Source organism: Pongo pygmaeus, chromosome 12 (genome assembly GCF_028885625.2).
Source record: "Pongo pygmaeus isolate AG05252 chromosome 12, NHGRI_mPonPyg2-v2.0_pri, whole genome shotgun sequence".
Lineage (NCBI taxonomy): Eukaryota > Metazoa > Chordata > Mammalia > Primates > Hominidae > Pongo > Pongo pygmaeus.
In genome coordinates, this window is record NC_072385.2 from 32,546,194 (window position 1) to 32,560,734 (window position 14,541).

At 43.9% G+C, this 14,541-nt stretch overlaps 1 pseudogene; it reads right to left on the reverse strand.

Moving 5' to 3' along the window:
* Positions 1-10,416: 10,416 nt before the first annotated feature.
* Positions 10,417-11,182, reverse strand: LOC129030336 (small ribosomal subunit protein eS6-like; annotated as a pseudogene).
* Between the last annotated feature and the right edge of the window lie 3,359 nt (positions 11,183-14,541).

Below are 14,541 nucleotides of genomic sequence, written 5' to 3' on the forward strand. Positions count from 1 at the left end.
TTCTGTCTTCTTTGACAATAGATCTAACTGAGCCTCAGCTTTCTTAGCTATTAACACTGTGCTGACTGAAAGTGATCTTTGTCTGACATCAATGTTGGCTGGACACACTCCAGTGCTAAGTCATTTCCAGGTTCCCCAAATTATGTCAAATTCATAAGGTACTAGTGCTTTTCTCTATGGTGTATAAAGGGAAAATATTCTATCTTCGGTTTTTGGAAAACTTCAATCATATCCTTCATGTTTCCCCTTAATTGTAATAGCTTTATTATTATTATTATAAAGATAATACATTTTGTTATTAAACAAACAGGAAATCTTATCCCTTTTCCCACTGTAAACAAGAGAGCAGTGGATAAAATTCAACAGAGTTCTCTGCACAAGTAGATGGTGATTTTCTTAGCAAAGTTTTCTTTTCTTTTTTTTTTTTTTTCTGAGACAGGGTCTCACTCTGCCGCACAAGCTAGAGTACAATGGTGTGATCTCAGCTCCACTGCAACCTCCGCCTCCTGGGTTCAAACGATTCTCCTGCCTCAGCCTCCCAGTAGCTGTGAGTGCAGGCGTGCGCCACCATGCCTGGCTAATTTTTGTATTTTTGGTAGAGGCAGGGTTTCACCGTGTTGGCCAGGCTGGTCTTCAACTCCTGGCCTCAAGTGATCCACCTGCCTTGGCCTCCCACAGTGCTGGGATTACAGGCATGAGCCACTGCACCCAGCCTTCTTAGCAAATTTTTCTAGAAGTGAAATCACTGGGTAAAGCAGCATGCGTGTTTAAATTTTTAATAGGTACTGTCAAGTTGCACTACGGAAAGGCTGTTTCTGTTTTTCCTGTCACACACAGTGTTTTCAAGTACCTGCTTGTTTTGCCATAAACCAGTCAACACTAGTTGTTTGTGCTTTGTTTCTTAAACCAATTTTTAAAAAATTGTTGCTAATCTAATGAGTGAATTTTTATTTCTATTTCTTTGATTATTACTAAAATTGTTTATCTTTTCCATATGTTTTGTACATTTTTAAATTTCTTTCATGAATTCATTAATAATATTCTTTACCTGTCTTTTCTTATTGATTCACAAGAGCCCTTTCTTTTTTAAAATTTAGAGATGGTCTCTCCATGTTGCCAAGGCTGGTCTTGAACTCCCAGGCTCAAGCAATCCACCAGTCTTGGCCTCCCAAGTGCTGGGATTACAGGCATGAACCATCACACCCGGCCCACAACAGCTCTTTCTGTAGTAAGGATTGTAATTTGGATACTAACCATTTCAATATGATATTTTGCAAATATTTTCCCCTGTTTTTCCTTTGATCACTTGATTGTTTTATTGATTTATTTATTTATTCATTATTTGGGTAAATTTTTGCCATATACAAATCTTACATGTTTTATGTAGTAATCTTTTAAAATACCATTTATGATCCTAATATAGGCTAAAATAATTGCATGCTTTAAAAAATAATTTCTTAAAAGATGGGAACTGATGGTACATCCTTATCTACATTCTGGAAGTTGGGTAATTATTAAACAGCAACAAATTTAGATTTGCAAAGAAAAATCAATTACATTGTAATAAACAATGGTGAGCTAAGAAAAAAGAATGACCCTACCAGAGTAATTTCCAAGTAAGTATTTAGAAGAGAACTTAAAAAAATCTATGTGCTGCAGTGGGTGGCGGAAGCAACAGTTTTCATTCATTCTGGATTTTTCTGCGAGTGTAACTGATCTTTAAAAAGTTGAAGTCCCTGGAAAAAGAAAGGCTCTGGAAAGTAAGCTAATTTTGTTTAAAAATTCATGAAGCTCTTTGATAATACAGCATGGTTGGGGAAATGCCAGGAATTGAGATCTAGCCACAAGAACAAAGCTAAAGTATTTTATGTCATGAAATGAAATAAAAAATTTAAAAGGATAATTTCAGCAACTTTATGGCTATTTTCCAAGAGATCACTTACAACCACAGATCTGCAGCTGTGACCAGAAATTATCTGGGTTCCCCCCAGCATGGGATGAGAAGACAAAGACAATCCTGAGTTCATACAAATCCGAGTCTATAGACAAGGATAATTTAAGAGGAATTCAAGTTGCTATAAAAGATTAGCAATCTGCCTTTAAAAGAGTGTGTCATGCAGTATGAGTTTGAAGTCTTAAAAAAAAATCAGCAGAACTGAAAGCATAAAATACATTGTCACTGTTGTTGTCATGTTCTCCAAAGCCAAGTGCAAATTCTGCAGGCATCTCAAATGTCAGGTGTTCAAACACAGCCTCTGCCTCCCTCCCAAGCCTCTCCCTGAGGTCTTATTTTGTTCCAGTTTCACCTGCCCCAATATCCAAGCTAGAAAGCCTCCATTTCTGGGATTCCTCCCTCCTTTTCTCCTTGCCTTATGTCATTTCTTCCAAGGAACTTTCCCAACCCCTGGTAAAAGTGGTTCCTTCAACTGCGCTTCTAAAAGGGAGGTGCTTTAAATGGGCGTGACTGAGCTTATCATGACCATTTTGTATTTCTCAGTCCATGTACATCCCTGGCACATAATGTGTGCTCGCAATGATTTCTTGGGTTAAAGTCAAATCGAGGAAGCCCAATCACTCACATGATGCATTTCTGCAGCCGAAATTAGTCTGGCTGCTGTTTTATCATCGCTACTCCTTAATCCTTGCAGATTCCATTGCTGTAATTTTTATGATGACTCCACTTGGGACCAGCATTCACGGGGCTTTTTGCAGCTGTTGGTAACTGCCTACAAAATTCTAGACTGTATCCCCAGGCTTGAATTCGTCTCTGTAAATTAATAGGCCACTGTAATCACTTTTTATTACCAAAATCAAAGAGCCACCTTGGATGCAAGGCATATTGTACCCTTTGGAAAAAATATTTCTGAAAGCCATTCTTATGCATCTGTAAGTGGCAAAATGAAAACGTATATTGCTTTTTAAAAGAGAGAGTTCTCCTTTTTAGTCTATTTGCAGAAGTAGCTTTCACATTATTTCACAAAGTGCATTTCAAATGCTTCTGTGCTGCACATACTGAAATCATATCACTTGAGATAAGTTTGAAAATAATCTGCTTGGGCTAGGAGGCTATAGCTGTCTGTTAGCTCTCAAGAAAACGTGTCTCATTCAATGATCAGAGCCAAACAGTCAGGCTTGTGGTCAGGTGGATGGTAAGCTGATCTTACAGTCATGATTATGGAAAAATGAATAGACAGGTGGTCATGACAGATCCACAGCCCAGTTCACATAGCTTCTGAGGGACAGGGACTTGATCCTAACCATCATATTATTCCAGGATATTACCCACAAAAGGCCCTTGAAGCAGTTTAATGTTTTAGAACATTACGCAAAAATCCCCCTTCAAACAGAGGCTGTTCTGTGTTTGTTTCCCTGGGGATGGACTTGATTAGGCAATGGGAGACAAAGGAGTGTCCTGGTTTTGGCCACAGACAAAATACTTGAGTAAAATTGCCAGAAGGAGAATAGGCTTTTATTGCCCCAAGGCTACGAGAAGCTTCAGCTCCCAGAGGCGTTGAGAGGTCAAGGGTCTGGCAGTGGGGAGGAAGGACGTTAGGAAGCTCTGCTGAAGGACTGAGATGCTGCCCACAATCAGGAGCAGCCAGGGAGGACTCTGCTCACTGCAACCTGTATTCCCAGTACCCCTCCAGCCCAGCCTGCCAACCACGCAGCCACAGGCTACACAGCGCACCTTCAAGCATAGCTGAGTACCGGACCATCTTGCCCCACGTGTACATCCCTCTTATCCCCAGCCCTCCAGACAGGCTGCCAAATACCTGTAAGCACAGGGGAAAGAAGCTGGGGCTTTGAAAATGAAAGTGCCCCACCTCCTGCCACCTTGTACTGTTAGCTCACTGGAAGAAGGGCCTGAATGGAGCCAGCCCAGGTCTCCACCCTCGGGTGTTCAGTTACTTTCTGCTGAAGAAATATTGGATGGAAGCAGAAGAGTGAAGGAGGGAAAGGAAGTCAGCTGGCCAGCCAGGTTGCAAATATTTAAGAGCACCTGCTAGATCTTAAGTATTCTTTTAGATGCTGGGAATAGCACAGGGAGTTTCTGTCCTGGAAGAGAAGAGAGACAGGAAGGCCGGCAAGTAGGCAGGCAGGGTCAAGTGCGGGCTTCAGAATAACAAGCAATGGGTCTATCCAGGTGATAGAATACTACTCAGCCATGCAAAGGAATGGAGCGCTGACGCTCGGATTAACCTTAGAAACATTAAACCAAATGAAATAAGCCAGACAGAAAAAGCCACATATTGTATGCTGCCTTGTATGTGATATATTCAGGAAGGATATATTCAAGAACAGATAAATCCATAGAGACAGAAAGTAGGTGAATGGTTGTCAGAGGCTGGGGAACGGGGGAATGGGAAGAAGCTACTTACTAAATAAGTTTTACTTTGGAAAATGTTTTGGAACTAGATAGAGATGGTGGCTACGTAACATTGTGAATGCAATGTGCTGAATATCACAGAATTGTACACTTTTTTTTTTTTTTTTTTTTGAGATGGAGTCTCACTCTGTTGCCCAGGCTGGAGTGCAGTGGTGCAATCCTGGCTCATTGCAACCTCCGCCTCCTGGGTTCAAGCGATTCTCCTGCCTCAGTCTCCTAAATAGCTGGGACTACAGGCACGTGCCACCTGGCCTGGCTAATTTTTGTATTTTTAGTGGAGACAAGTTTTCACCATGTTGGCCAGGCTGATCTCAAACTCCTGACCTCAGGTAATTCACCTGCCTTGGCCTCCCAAAGTGCTGGGATTACAGGTGTGAGCCACTGCGCCCAGCAGAATTGTACACTGTTAAGGTGTACGATTTTAAGTGTACATTTTAAGTGGTTAAAATGGCACATTTTATTATTTTAATATAATACAAGTGCTCAAAGCTTGTATATGTGGATGGAATCTTCAGCATTTAATGCAAACCATATAAAGCTTTGATGGGCAACTGCAAAAGTTTTATTTTGAATAGACAGAAACAGCTTCCTTCTCCAAAAAATAAAATAAATAAATAAGTCCTGAACTAATGCTTGTTGCCCAGGGGGACGTTCTCAAACTGCTTCAGCCCCACCCCAAGAGCAGGTGGAGAAAGAGGGTTCTGTCCTCAGCACTCCTCGAGATGCCCAGGAGAAGAGGCATAGAGATGTGAGGGGAGGTTCACATGGGTGATAAGATGGGGACCATGCAAAATCTGGTGGTCAAAACAGGTACACAGGCAACTGTGAGGTTGGGGAGCTGCAACGTGGTTTTCAAAGTGTGCTCTTCATACCAGCAGCGTGAATATCACCAGGGACTTAAAAATGCACATTTTCAGGCCTTTGAAATGCACATTCTCGGCCGGGCGAGGTGGCTCATTCCTGTAATCCCAGCACTTTGGGAGGCTGAGGCAGGTGGATCACCTGAGGTCGAGAGTTCAAGACCAGCCTAACCAACATGGAGAAACCCCGTCTCTACTAAAAATACAAAAAAAATTAGCCGGGCGTGGTGGCACCTGCCTGTAATCCCAGCTACTCAGGAGGCTGAGGCAGGAGAATTGCTTGAACCTGGGAGGCGGAGATTGGGGTGAGCCAAGATCACGCCATTGCACTCCAGCCTGGGCAATGAGAGCAAAACTCCATCTCAAAAAAAAAAAAAAAAAAAAAGAAAGAAAAGAAAAGAAAAAGAAAGAAATGCATATTCTCAGGCTCTATCTACTCCAGCTTGACTGGGACCCAACTACACCTGAGTTCAAAATTCTGGGGATTGTCTGGGTGTGGTAGCTCATGCCTGTAATCTCATAACTTTGGGAGGCCAAGGTGGGCAGATCACCCGAGGTCAGGAGTTCAAGACCAGCCTGGCCAACATGGCAAAACCCCATCTCTACTAGAAATACAAAAAAATTAGCTGGGCATAGTGGCGCACGCCTGTAATCCCAGCTACTTGGGACACTTGGGAGGCTGAGGCAGGAGAATCACTTGAATCCAGGAGGTGGAGGTTGCAGTGAGCCAAGATAGCGCCATTGCACTCCAGCCTCGGCATCAAGAGTGAAACTCCGTCGCAAAATAAAAAAATTAAAATTCTGGGGTGTGGGGCCCAGCCCACTGTGTTTCAACAAACCTTCGCAGTGATTCTGATGCATGCTGAGGCTGGAGAAGTCCTGGGTGGGAGAATTCCTGGTGTGGGCTGGGGCTGGGGCTGGAAGCCTTGTTCCTAGGTCTGAGGTAGCTGTGTACACCTGGGGAAGGCCCTGCTGGACCGACTGACTCCCCGCATGGAGTGAGCCCTGCTCAGCCCACTGCCAGCATCAGGTACTCGGCTCCCCTCAGTAGCAGGCCACAGAGCTTCTCCCTCTCTCCAGGGTGACCAGGGGTGCTCTGGTTTTCTCCCAGTTTCTCCTCCCACCTCCTCACCTCCTTTTAATCCAAGGGAAAGTCTTCCTGTTCCATTTTCTCATTTCCCTTCATTTTCTTACTTCTGCATTATCCTCAGACCATGAAACTAGTGGCCTGAAGGGAAGCAGAAAGATTGGTCATCCATCCTCCTTGAGATAATGATGAACAGCCTAGAGTACTACACTTCCTCCTCCAAAAAACTAATAGTAACACTGGCCCTGGGGGTCCCACACCCACCACGCCTCATCTCCAGACTCTTTACTAATGAGCGTCTCATCTAGCATCCTTTATTTATTTATTTATTTACTTATTTTTGAGACAGAATCTCCCTCTCCCAGGCTGGAGTGCAGTCGTGCAATCACCTCTCACCCAGTGGGCTCAAGCGATCCTGCCACCTCAGCCTCCTGAGTAGCTGGGACCACAAGTGTGCACCACCATGCCCAGCTAATTATTAATTTTTCTAGAGATGGGGTCTTGCTATATTGCCCAGGCTGGTCTCAGACGCCTGGATTCAAGTGATCCTCCCACGTTGGCCTCCCAAAGTTCTGGGATTATAGGCATGAGCCACTGCACCCAGCCTAGCATTTTTTAAATGCAATTAAAAAAGGCACAGAGATGGTTGGGGGAGTTTAAAGTAAGTAATATTAAGTTAAAATAAGTGTAAATAAATAAGTTTGCAAATAAACCTAGCTCTGAACCCATTTGATAAAGCTCCCTCAACAGCAACCTAATGAAAGCCAGCAATAAAGAAATGAATAACATAAGTACCAAGGTTCTTTTTGGCCACCCAGACCTGCAGGAAAGGGGACTCAGAAGGTGCTACTTAAGGCCAGAGGCCTCTACTTGACCCTTGCTGTGTACTTTGGCAAAGGTGGGATAATGGAGCTCACCCCAGAATACAGTGGGCCCCGCCTTGAAGAGCAAAGACAGACATAATGTCGAAGTTCATCTGGGGCTTCACGGAGATGACAACCTTCAGGAAAGGAGATAGAGCAACGTCCTTCAAGTTATAGCAACTACCGAAACGTCATTTTAATCTGATTTGGGGGCGACTTTTATCACTGGGAGGGTGAAAGAGGAGGATGGGGAAGGAAGGCCTGGGGGCTCAGCTGGGCTTCGTTCCCAGCACCCACTCAGCTTCACTCTGCCTCTGCCAGGGGAGAGACGCAGAAGTGGGAGCCAAGGCCCACCTGGCTCTCCTGAGGGAGGCAGATGTGTGCAAAAGCACAGACAGCCCCCCAACATCTGCACGGGGCCCCCAGGCCCTCCGATGGCTACCTGAGACACCATTTGCCCATCCAAGTGTCAGTTCCCTCGGCCTGGGGTCCCAGCCTTCAGTGGCACTCGGTTCAGCCGTCTGGTTTTTATCATAAACAAGGACGGGGGAAAAGTGGGATGGGGAAATATTCTTTTATTTAAGCCACTATAAATTCAACTTCTTTCCCCTCATCTTTCTCAAATTCTTCTTATGATACAGATGTTTTCTGCATCATTATCTGCTCAAATCTTGACTAGAACCTCCATGTGTAGGAACAGATGCTTTTAATGACTTTGGCCTCAAAGAAGACAGGGCCAAGGCAAAATTCTTCATTTACTTTGTCTGCAGCAAAGCCAATAGCACATTCACAATTTGGGGCACAAAAGTTATAAATTTTAATTTTATGGTGTGCAACCAAGGGAAAAATGAGGCAGCCACTGATATTCTGTTCAGGTGATATTGACACTAAGGCTGAGGCCTTCAAACAGGTGTGTTCCTCGTCATTCGGTGGACGTTGACTGAACATCTGCCATGTGCCAGGCACTGTGCACAGGGGTGCATTGGTAAATTAGACTTCGGTCCTAGACTCTAGGGGCTGAAATGGGGGCCCAGATAGGTGAAGACGCAGTGAAATAACCACAAAGGGGAAAGACCCATCTCTCTCATATTTGCTCTTGGGTTCATCCATGCATTATTCAATACTTATGGCCCCAGGCACTGTGTGACAGTCCAGCCAGGGTGGGGGACACCAGTAGGCAAGAACAACGGGATGTGAGAGGCAGGGAACATGATAGGGGTACACACAGGGTACCCTGGGGGGATTTGATAAAGCAGTATTTTATCAGTCTTTTTTTTTTTTTTTTTTTTTTTTGAGACGGAGTCTTGCTCTGTCGCCCAGGCTGGAGTGCAGTGGAGCAATCTGGGCTCACTGCAAGCTCCGCCTCCTGGGTTCACGCCATTCTCCTGCCTCAGCCTCCCAAGTAGCTGGGACTACAGGCGCCTGCCACCACATCCGGCTAATTTTTTGTATTTTTTGTAGAGACAGGGTTTCACCGTATTAGCCAGGATGGTCTCGATCTCCTGACCTCATCATCCACCCGCCTTGACCTCCCAGAGTGCTGGGATTATAGGCGTGAACCACCATGTCCAACCCATTGTTTTATTAGGATTCAAACCACTTAGGGCTTAGCCTTTTGACAGAAAGGAAACTGATTAAATTGTTACCTTCCTTTTTCTCCCCTAAGGGAGTTCAATCTCTGCCTGCTCAGCTTCTACTCTGCTCTCCTCTCTTATATTTATTTATTAGAGTCAGGGCCTCGCTCTGTCGCCAAGGCTGGAGTGCAGTGGAGCGATGGCAGCTCACTGCAGCCTCTAACTCCTGGGCTCAATAGATCCTCCCACCTCAGCCTCCCAAGTAGCTGGGACTACAGACACGCACCACCACACCCAGCTAATTTTTTTTCTATTTTTCGTAGAGACAGGGTCTCACTATGTTGCCCAAGCTGGTCGCAGGCTCTCAAAGTGTTGGGATTGTAGGTTTGAGCCACCATGTCTGACCTCTCCTCTACTTTGAATAAAGAACTTCTTTTTTCACCCAGTTTGTGGACTTTTTGTGACACAGAATAGGAGGAAAGATAAAGATGAGAGGACAGGAGAGGTGAATGGAAGTGGAGAAGGACTGGGTGACCATCTGAGTCATAGCAGAAGCACTAAATACATAAATAAAGAAAGAAAATAAGAAGAAGCCAGAAAAAGGCTAAGTAGAGTTACTCAGCGCAGAGAGTGAGGGAGGTTGTAGACACATGAGAAAATATTGCCCCACTGGCTGTTGGATTGATGGAAGTTCTCACAGCGAGAACCCCAGAGCAGTTTCAGAGGAGAGAGAAGCGGAAAGAAAAGGAAAAGGCATTTGAAGAGAGGCTGGGTCAGTGGTTTTCAAGGTGTGTTGAAGATTGTGTGTCCCTGGGACCCTTCAGGGCACCTGCATACCTGCAAGTATTTTCACCATGACAGGAAGCTATTATCTGCCTTTTTTACTCCCTCCCTCACGATCGTACAGTGGAGTGTACTAGAAACCATCCGATGTGTGATATTGCCACTGGCGGAGTACAGAAGCAGCTCGGAGAACCCAGCTGTCTTCTATTAAGCCAGACATTAAAAAGATTTGCAAAAATGTAAAACAATTCTACTCTTCCTGTTAAAGTTTTTTCAATACAGCTTTTTTTCAATAAAAATGTGTCACTTATCTTAACCAATGGATTTATTGTTTTTAAAGTGAATTAATAAAGATAATTTTTAAATTCTCAGCTCTAATTTCTAACAGAGTGTATTGGTCTGTTTTCACACTTCTGATAAAGACATACCAGAGACTAGGTAATTTATAAAGAAAAAGAGGTTTAATGGGCTCACAGTTCCAGGTGGTGGAGGAGGTCTCACAATCGTGGCAGAAGGAAGGGACGTCTCACGTGGCAGCAGGCAAGAGAGAATGAGAGCCAAGTGGAAGGGGAAAGCCCTTATCAAACCATCAGATCTCATGAGACTTATCACTACCACGAGAACAGTACGGGGGAAACTGCCCCTATGATTCAATTATCTCCCACCGGATCCCTCCCATAATCCCAACACGTGGAAATTATGGGAGCTACAATTCAAGATGAGATTTGTGTGGGGACACAGCCAAACCATATCATAAAGTAAATAGCATTAGATGGAGGGCACATACACAAAAACTCTCGAGTTCCTCAATTTATTTTATTTTTGGGAGTCTAGTCTTATTTATTGGTTACTCAAAAGAATCCTATTTTTGGCTGGACTCAGAAGTTGAATCTCACAGAAAGGACAGTGTGCATCTCTTGGCAATCTGTTCCTGGAGTTTGTCTTTGGCCTCCTTCATTCTCTTGGCCAAAAGTTCAGCGTATTTTGCAGCCTCTTCCTCATTTTTCTTAGTACACTGTTTCTTCAGAGCAATATGCCAGCATTTGTGTTGCAAGACACATGGAGTAACAAGAAGCTGAATCTTGGGTGCTTTGGTCCCAGGTTTTTTGCCTTCTTTAAGGGCTTTCTTAACAACAGATTGGTGGACATTATCTTCTTTAGAGAGACTGAAAAGTTTGTGGATTCTGCTAGCTCTTTTGGGCCCCAGGCGATGATGCTCCACAATATCAGTCAGTTCGGGAATATCCTTCTATCCTCTTTTTTTGTTTTGTTTTGTTTTGTTTTGTTTTACAATAACAAAGTTTAGAAAGCTCGGATTGGCATCCACAATGCAACTGCAAACAGCTTCGTGCTTCTTGCCCCAGTTCTCCTTGGTCTGTAACAGGAATGCCCCTTGCTCAGTAGTACACAGACCCAGCCATGAGTCAAGACACCCTGCTTCATGGGAAAGCTTATTTGTCGTTCCTGTCAATGATTCCCATCACAGAACCTTTCCATTCTTCACCCAGAGAGTCAGCAGCAACTTCTGTGGCTGTATACTTCTCATAAAAAATACAAAGTTTGCATTCCTCATCCACTTCAAGGAGCTTCTGGCAGCCGACAGCTAGAAAGGAGACATTCAGCTTCATCTTGAAGTGGCTGATTGCCTCTGAGGGGCTTTGAAAAAGAGCCCTCACTAATTTTAAAGAGTGAGACCAAAACGTTTGAGAATTGTTGGTGTAGGTTATAAAATTGGATGCCTTTTTTGTGCTTTTTGAGGGATTCATATAAAAGCTGGGCCATGTGGGCTCTTCATTCTTTGGGATCAGCCATAAGAACCTAAAAGAGGGGCAAAACAGACACAAACGTTATCCATTATTATTATTATTATTATATGGACAGTAATCAGAAAAAGACTGAATACGCAACATAGTCAGGATTATTTGGAAAACCAGGCATTGCCCAAAGATTTCACTGACACTTTGCATCTTTGTATGTTACTGGAACACGTTGGTACAGTTGTCACTGGGAGATACAGCACTTAACTTTTAACAAAGGGTCTCTCAAACTAGGAGTCCAGGGATACATCTCAGGGGTCACTAGTTTCACAGATTTGAGACACACATCTATAAACTAAATGGAAAATGCCTTCAAACTACATATAACTAACAAACCACAACTCTGCCTTGAAGCTGAATTGTGACAGAAATACCAATAAATGTGGCCGCTGTATCTCTGAATAGAAATGTGCCGTGGCCCTGTGCTGTGTGAGGGGTGGCCAGCTTGCCCCAGGCCCTCTGACACTCTGGAGCTTGCTCTGTGGTCCCTGAAGCAAGTGGGAAAATGATCCTTGCATGTCCAGTGTGATTAATTAATTAGAAGAAATACAGTGTATTAATCCATCCTCACACTGCTATAAAGAAATTCCTGAGACTGGGTAGTTTACAAAGGAAAGAAGTTTAATTGACTCACAGATCCATATGGCTTGGGAGGCCTCAGGACACTTACAACCATGGCAGAAGACGGAGCAAGGACCTTCTTCACATGGTGGCAGGAGAAAGAGAGAGTGAAAAGCCCAGGAAAAAACACCATTTATACAACCATCATATGTCGTGAGAACTCCCTCACTATCATGAGAACAGCCTGGGGGAAACTGCCCCCATGATCCAATCACCTCCCACCAGGTCGCTCCCTCAACACCTGGGGATTACAATTCAAGGTGAGATTTGGGTGGGGACACAAAGCCTAACCATATCACACAGCAAGGAAGAATGTGCTCAGAATGGGAAACCCGATGTGTGATATTGCTGCTGGCGGAGTACAGAAGCAGCTCTGAGAACCTAGCTGTCTTGGAGACCTGTGAGATCTCCAAGGTCCTTTCCAGCTATGCAGTCTAAAATAGTACATCTGCATTGGATAAAGAAAATGTGTTTTATACACCGTGGAATACTACTCAGCCATAAAAAAGCAATGAAATCATGTTCTTTGCAGCAACATGGATGCAGCTGGAGGCTGTTACCCTAAGTGAATTAATACAGGAACAGAAAACCAAATAGCACATGTTCTCATTTATAAGTCACTGGGAACTACAGAGGGAGGAGGGATGGAGAGGAGTGAAGGTTGAAAAATTAGCTATTGGGTACTATGCTCACTACCTGGGTGATGGGATCAATCATGCCCCAAATGTCAGCATCATGCAATATACCCATGTAACAATTCTGCATGTGTACCCCCTTAATCTAAAATAAAAGTTGAAATTTTTTTAAAAAAAGCTTCTCTAAAAAATAAAATAAAAATAGCACCTCCTTCAAACGGTCTGAAATCATATGCCAGCCAAGAGGCAGATGATGGTGCTATGGACTGGATGCTTGTGTCCCCTCCAAATTCATGATCTTGAGGCTAGTGTCCTTATAAGAAGAGGAAGAGACCAGAGTGCACTCTTTTTCTGTCACGTAGAACATAGTGAGAAGACGGCCATCTGCAAGCCAGGAAGAGAGGCTTCACCAGCAACCCAATCAGCCAGCACTTTAATCTTGGACTTCCAGCCTCCAGAACTGTGAGAAATAAATTTCTGTTGTTTAAGCCACACAGTCTATAGTATTTGTTATAGCATCCTGAGCAGACTAAGACAGATGACAATCTCCGTGGCCCCATTTTGGTTGAGGTAGTATTCAATCAATTAGGTGTTCATTTTGGACAAAACTTTGCAGCCTCTTGCTAGTGATTCCTAGTGGATTCTAGCTGGTTGTCTTATTAAGAATTTTATCAGAAAACCTATAGAAGACTTGGCACAACTCTGCCCCACACACGTGCAGCCTTAATTTAATGAAGGGCCACCTAATAAAGGAAGGGCTGGGAGTCAAGGGGCCTCGGATTAGGTTTCTGCTCTGCTACTAAATAGCTGCCTGGGCCAGAAGGTTCTTCTTCTCTTTGGGTTCCAGGGACTTACCAAGGGCAGAGCAAAGGGAGCAGCCCTCAGCCATAGGGAGTTGGGGCCACTGTCCATAAAGAATTTTAGAGTAATAATAAAACTGACTAAAAGTCCACTTTTAATTATCACTGTGCTTTGGCAATTCTACACAAAGTCAGTGACAAAATTTTCCTCCCTATAAAAACATCTTTTTATTTTAAGTTCTATACAATGGCTATAGTTCATGTAGATTTTTAATCTATTTGCATTAACCTTAACATATTCATATTCTCCATTGTATTCGTTTTCCGTGTCTGCATAACCCACTGCCACAAACTTAGTGGCTTAAAACAAACCCACCTGTTGCTTACAGGTCTATGGGTCAGAAGTCTAGTGCAGTGTGGCACAGTGGGCTTTCTGCTCTGGGACACAGTGCTGAGCTTATGTGGTCGGCCAGGCTGAGTCCTCACCTGGAGGTTCTGGGGGAAAATTCACTTTCCAGCTCATCCTGATTACTGGCAGAATTCAGATCCTTGCTGTTGTCTTAGTTCTGAAGTTCCCATTTCCTTGCTGGCTGTCTCCTGGCTGGGGCTACTGTTGGCTTCTAAGGCCACCCACATTCCTTACCTCATGACCCCTTCATCCTCGAGCCAGCCACATGTGTCAAATAGTTCTCATGCTTCAGATCTCTGATTTCCCACGTATCTGATCTCTGCACCAGATCAGGAAGGCTTGTGGGATTTGGCCAAGCCCACCTGGATAATCTTCCTAAAACATCAACTGATTTCGGATCTTAATTACATCTGCAAAGTCCTTCAGAGCAGTCCCTATATTAATGTTTGATTCGATGATGGAGAAGATGCTTGTAGACCAGGAGCTGGAAATCTTGGGGACTGCCTTAGAATTCTGCCTGCCGCAATTCTTCATAGATGTTGTACACTACATGGAAGTTAATTCAGACAACTTGCAATTATACAGTTGGCCCTGGATTAGCACGGACTCAGCTACATCTGTTCCTTTGGAGAGTAAGTTTGCTTTGCGTTCCTTTTGAGAAAGTTCACTGTGAGTTCGTGTCTCATCTTCTGTAGAACCACATAT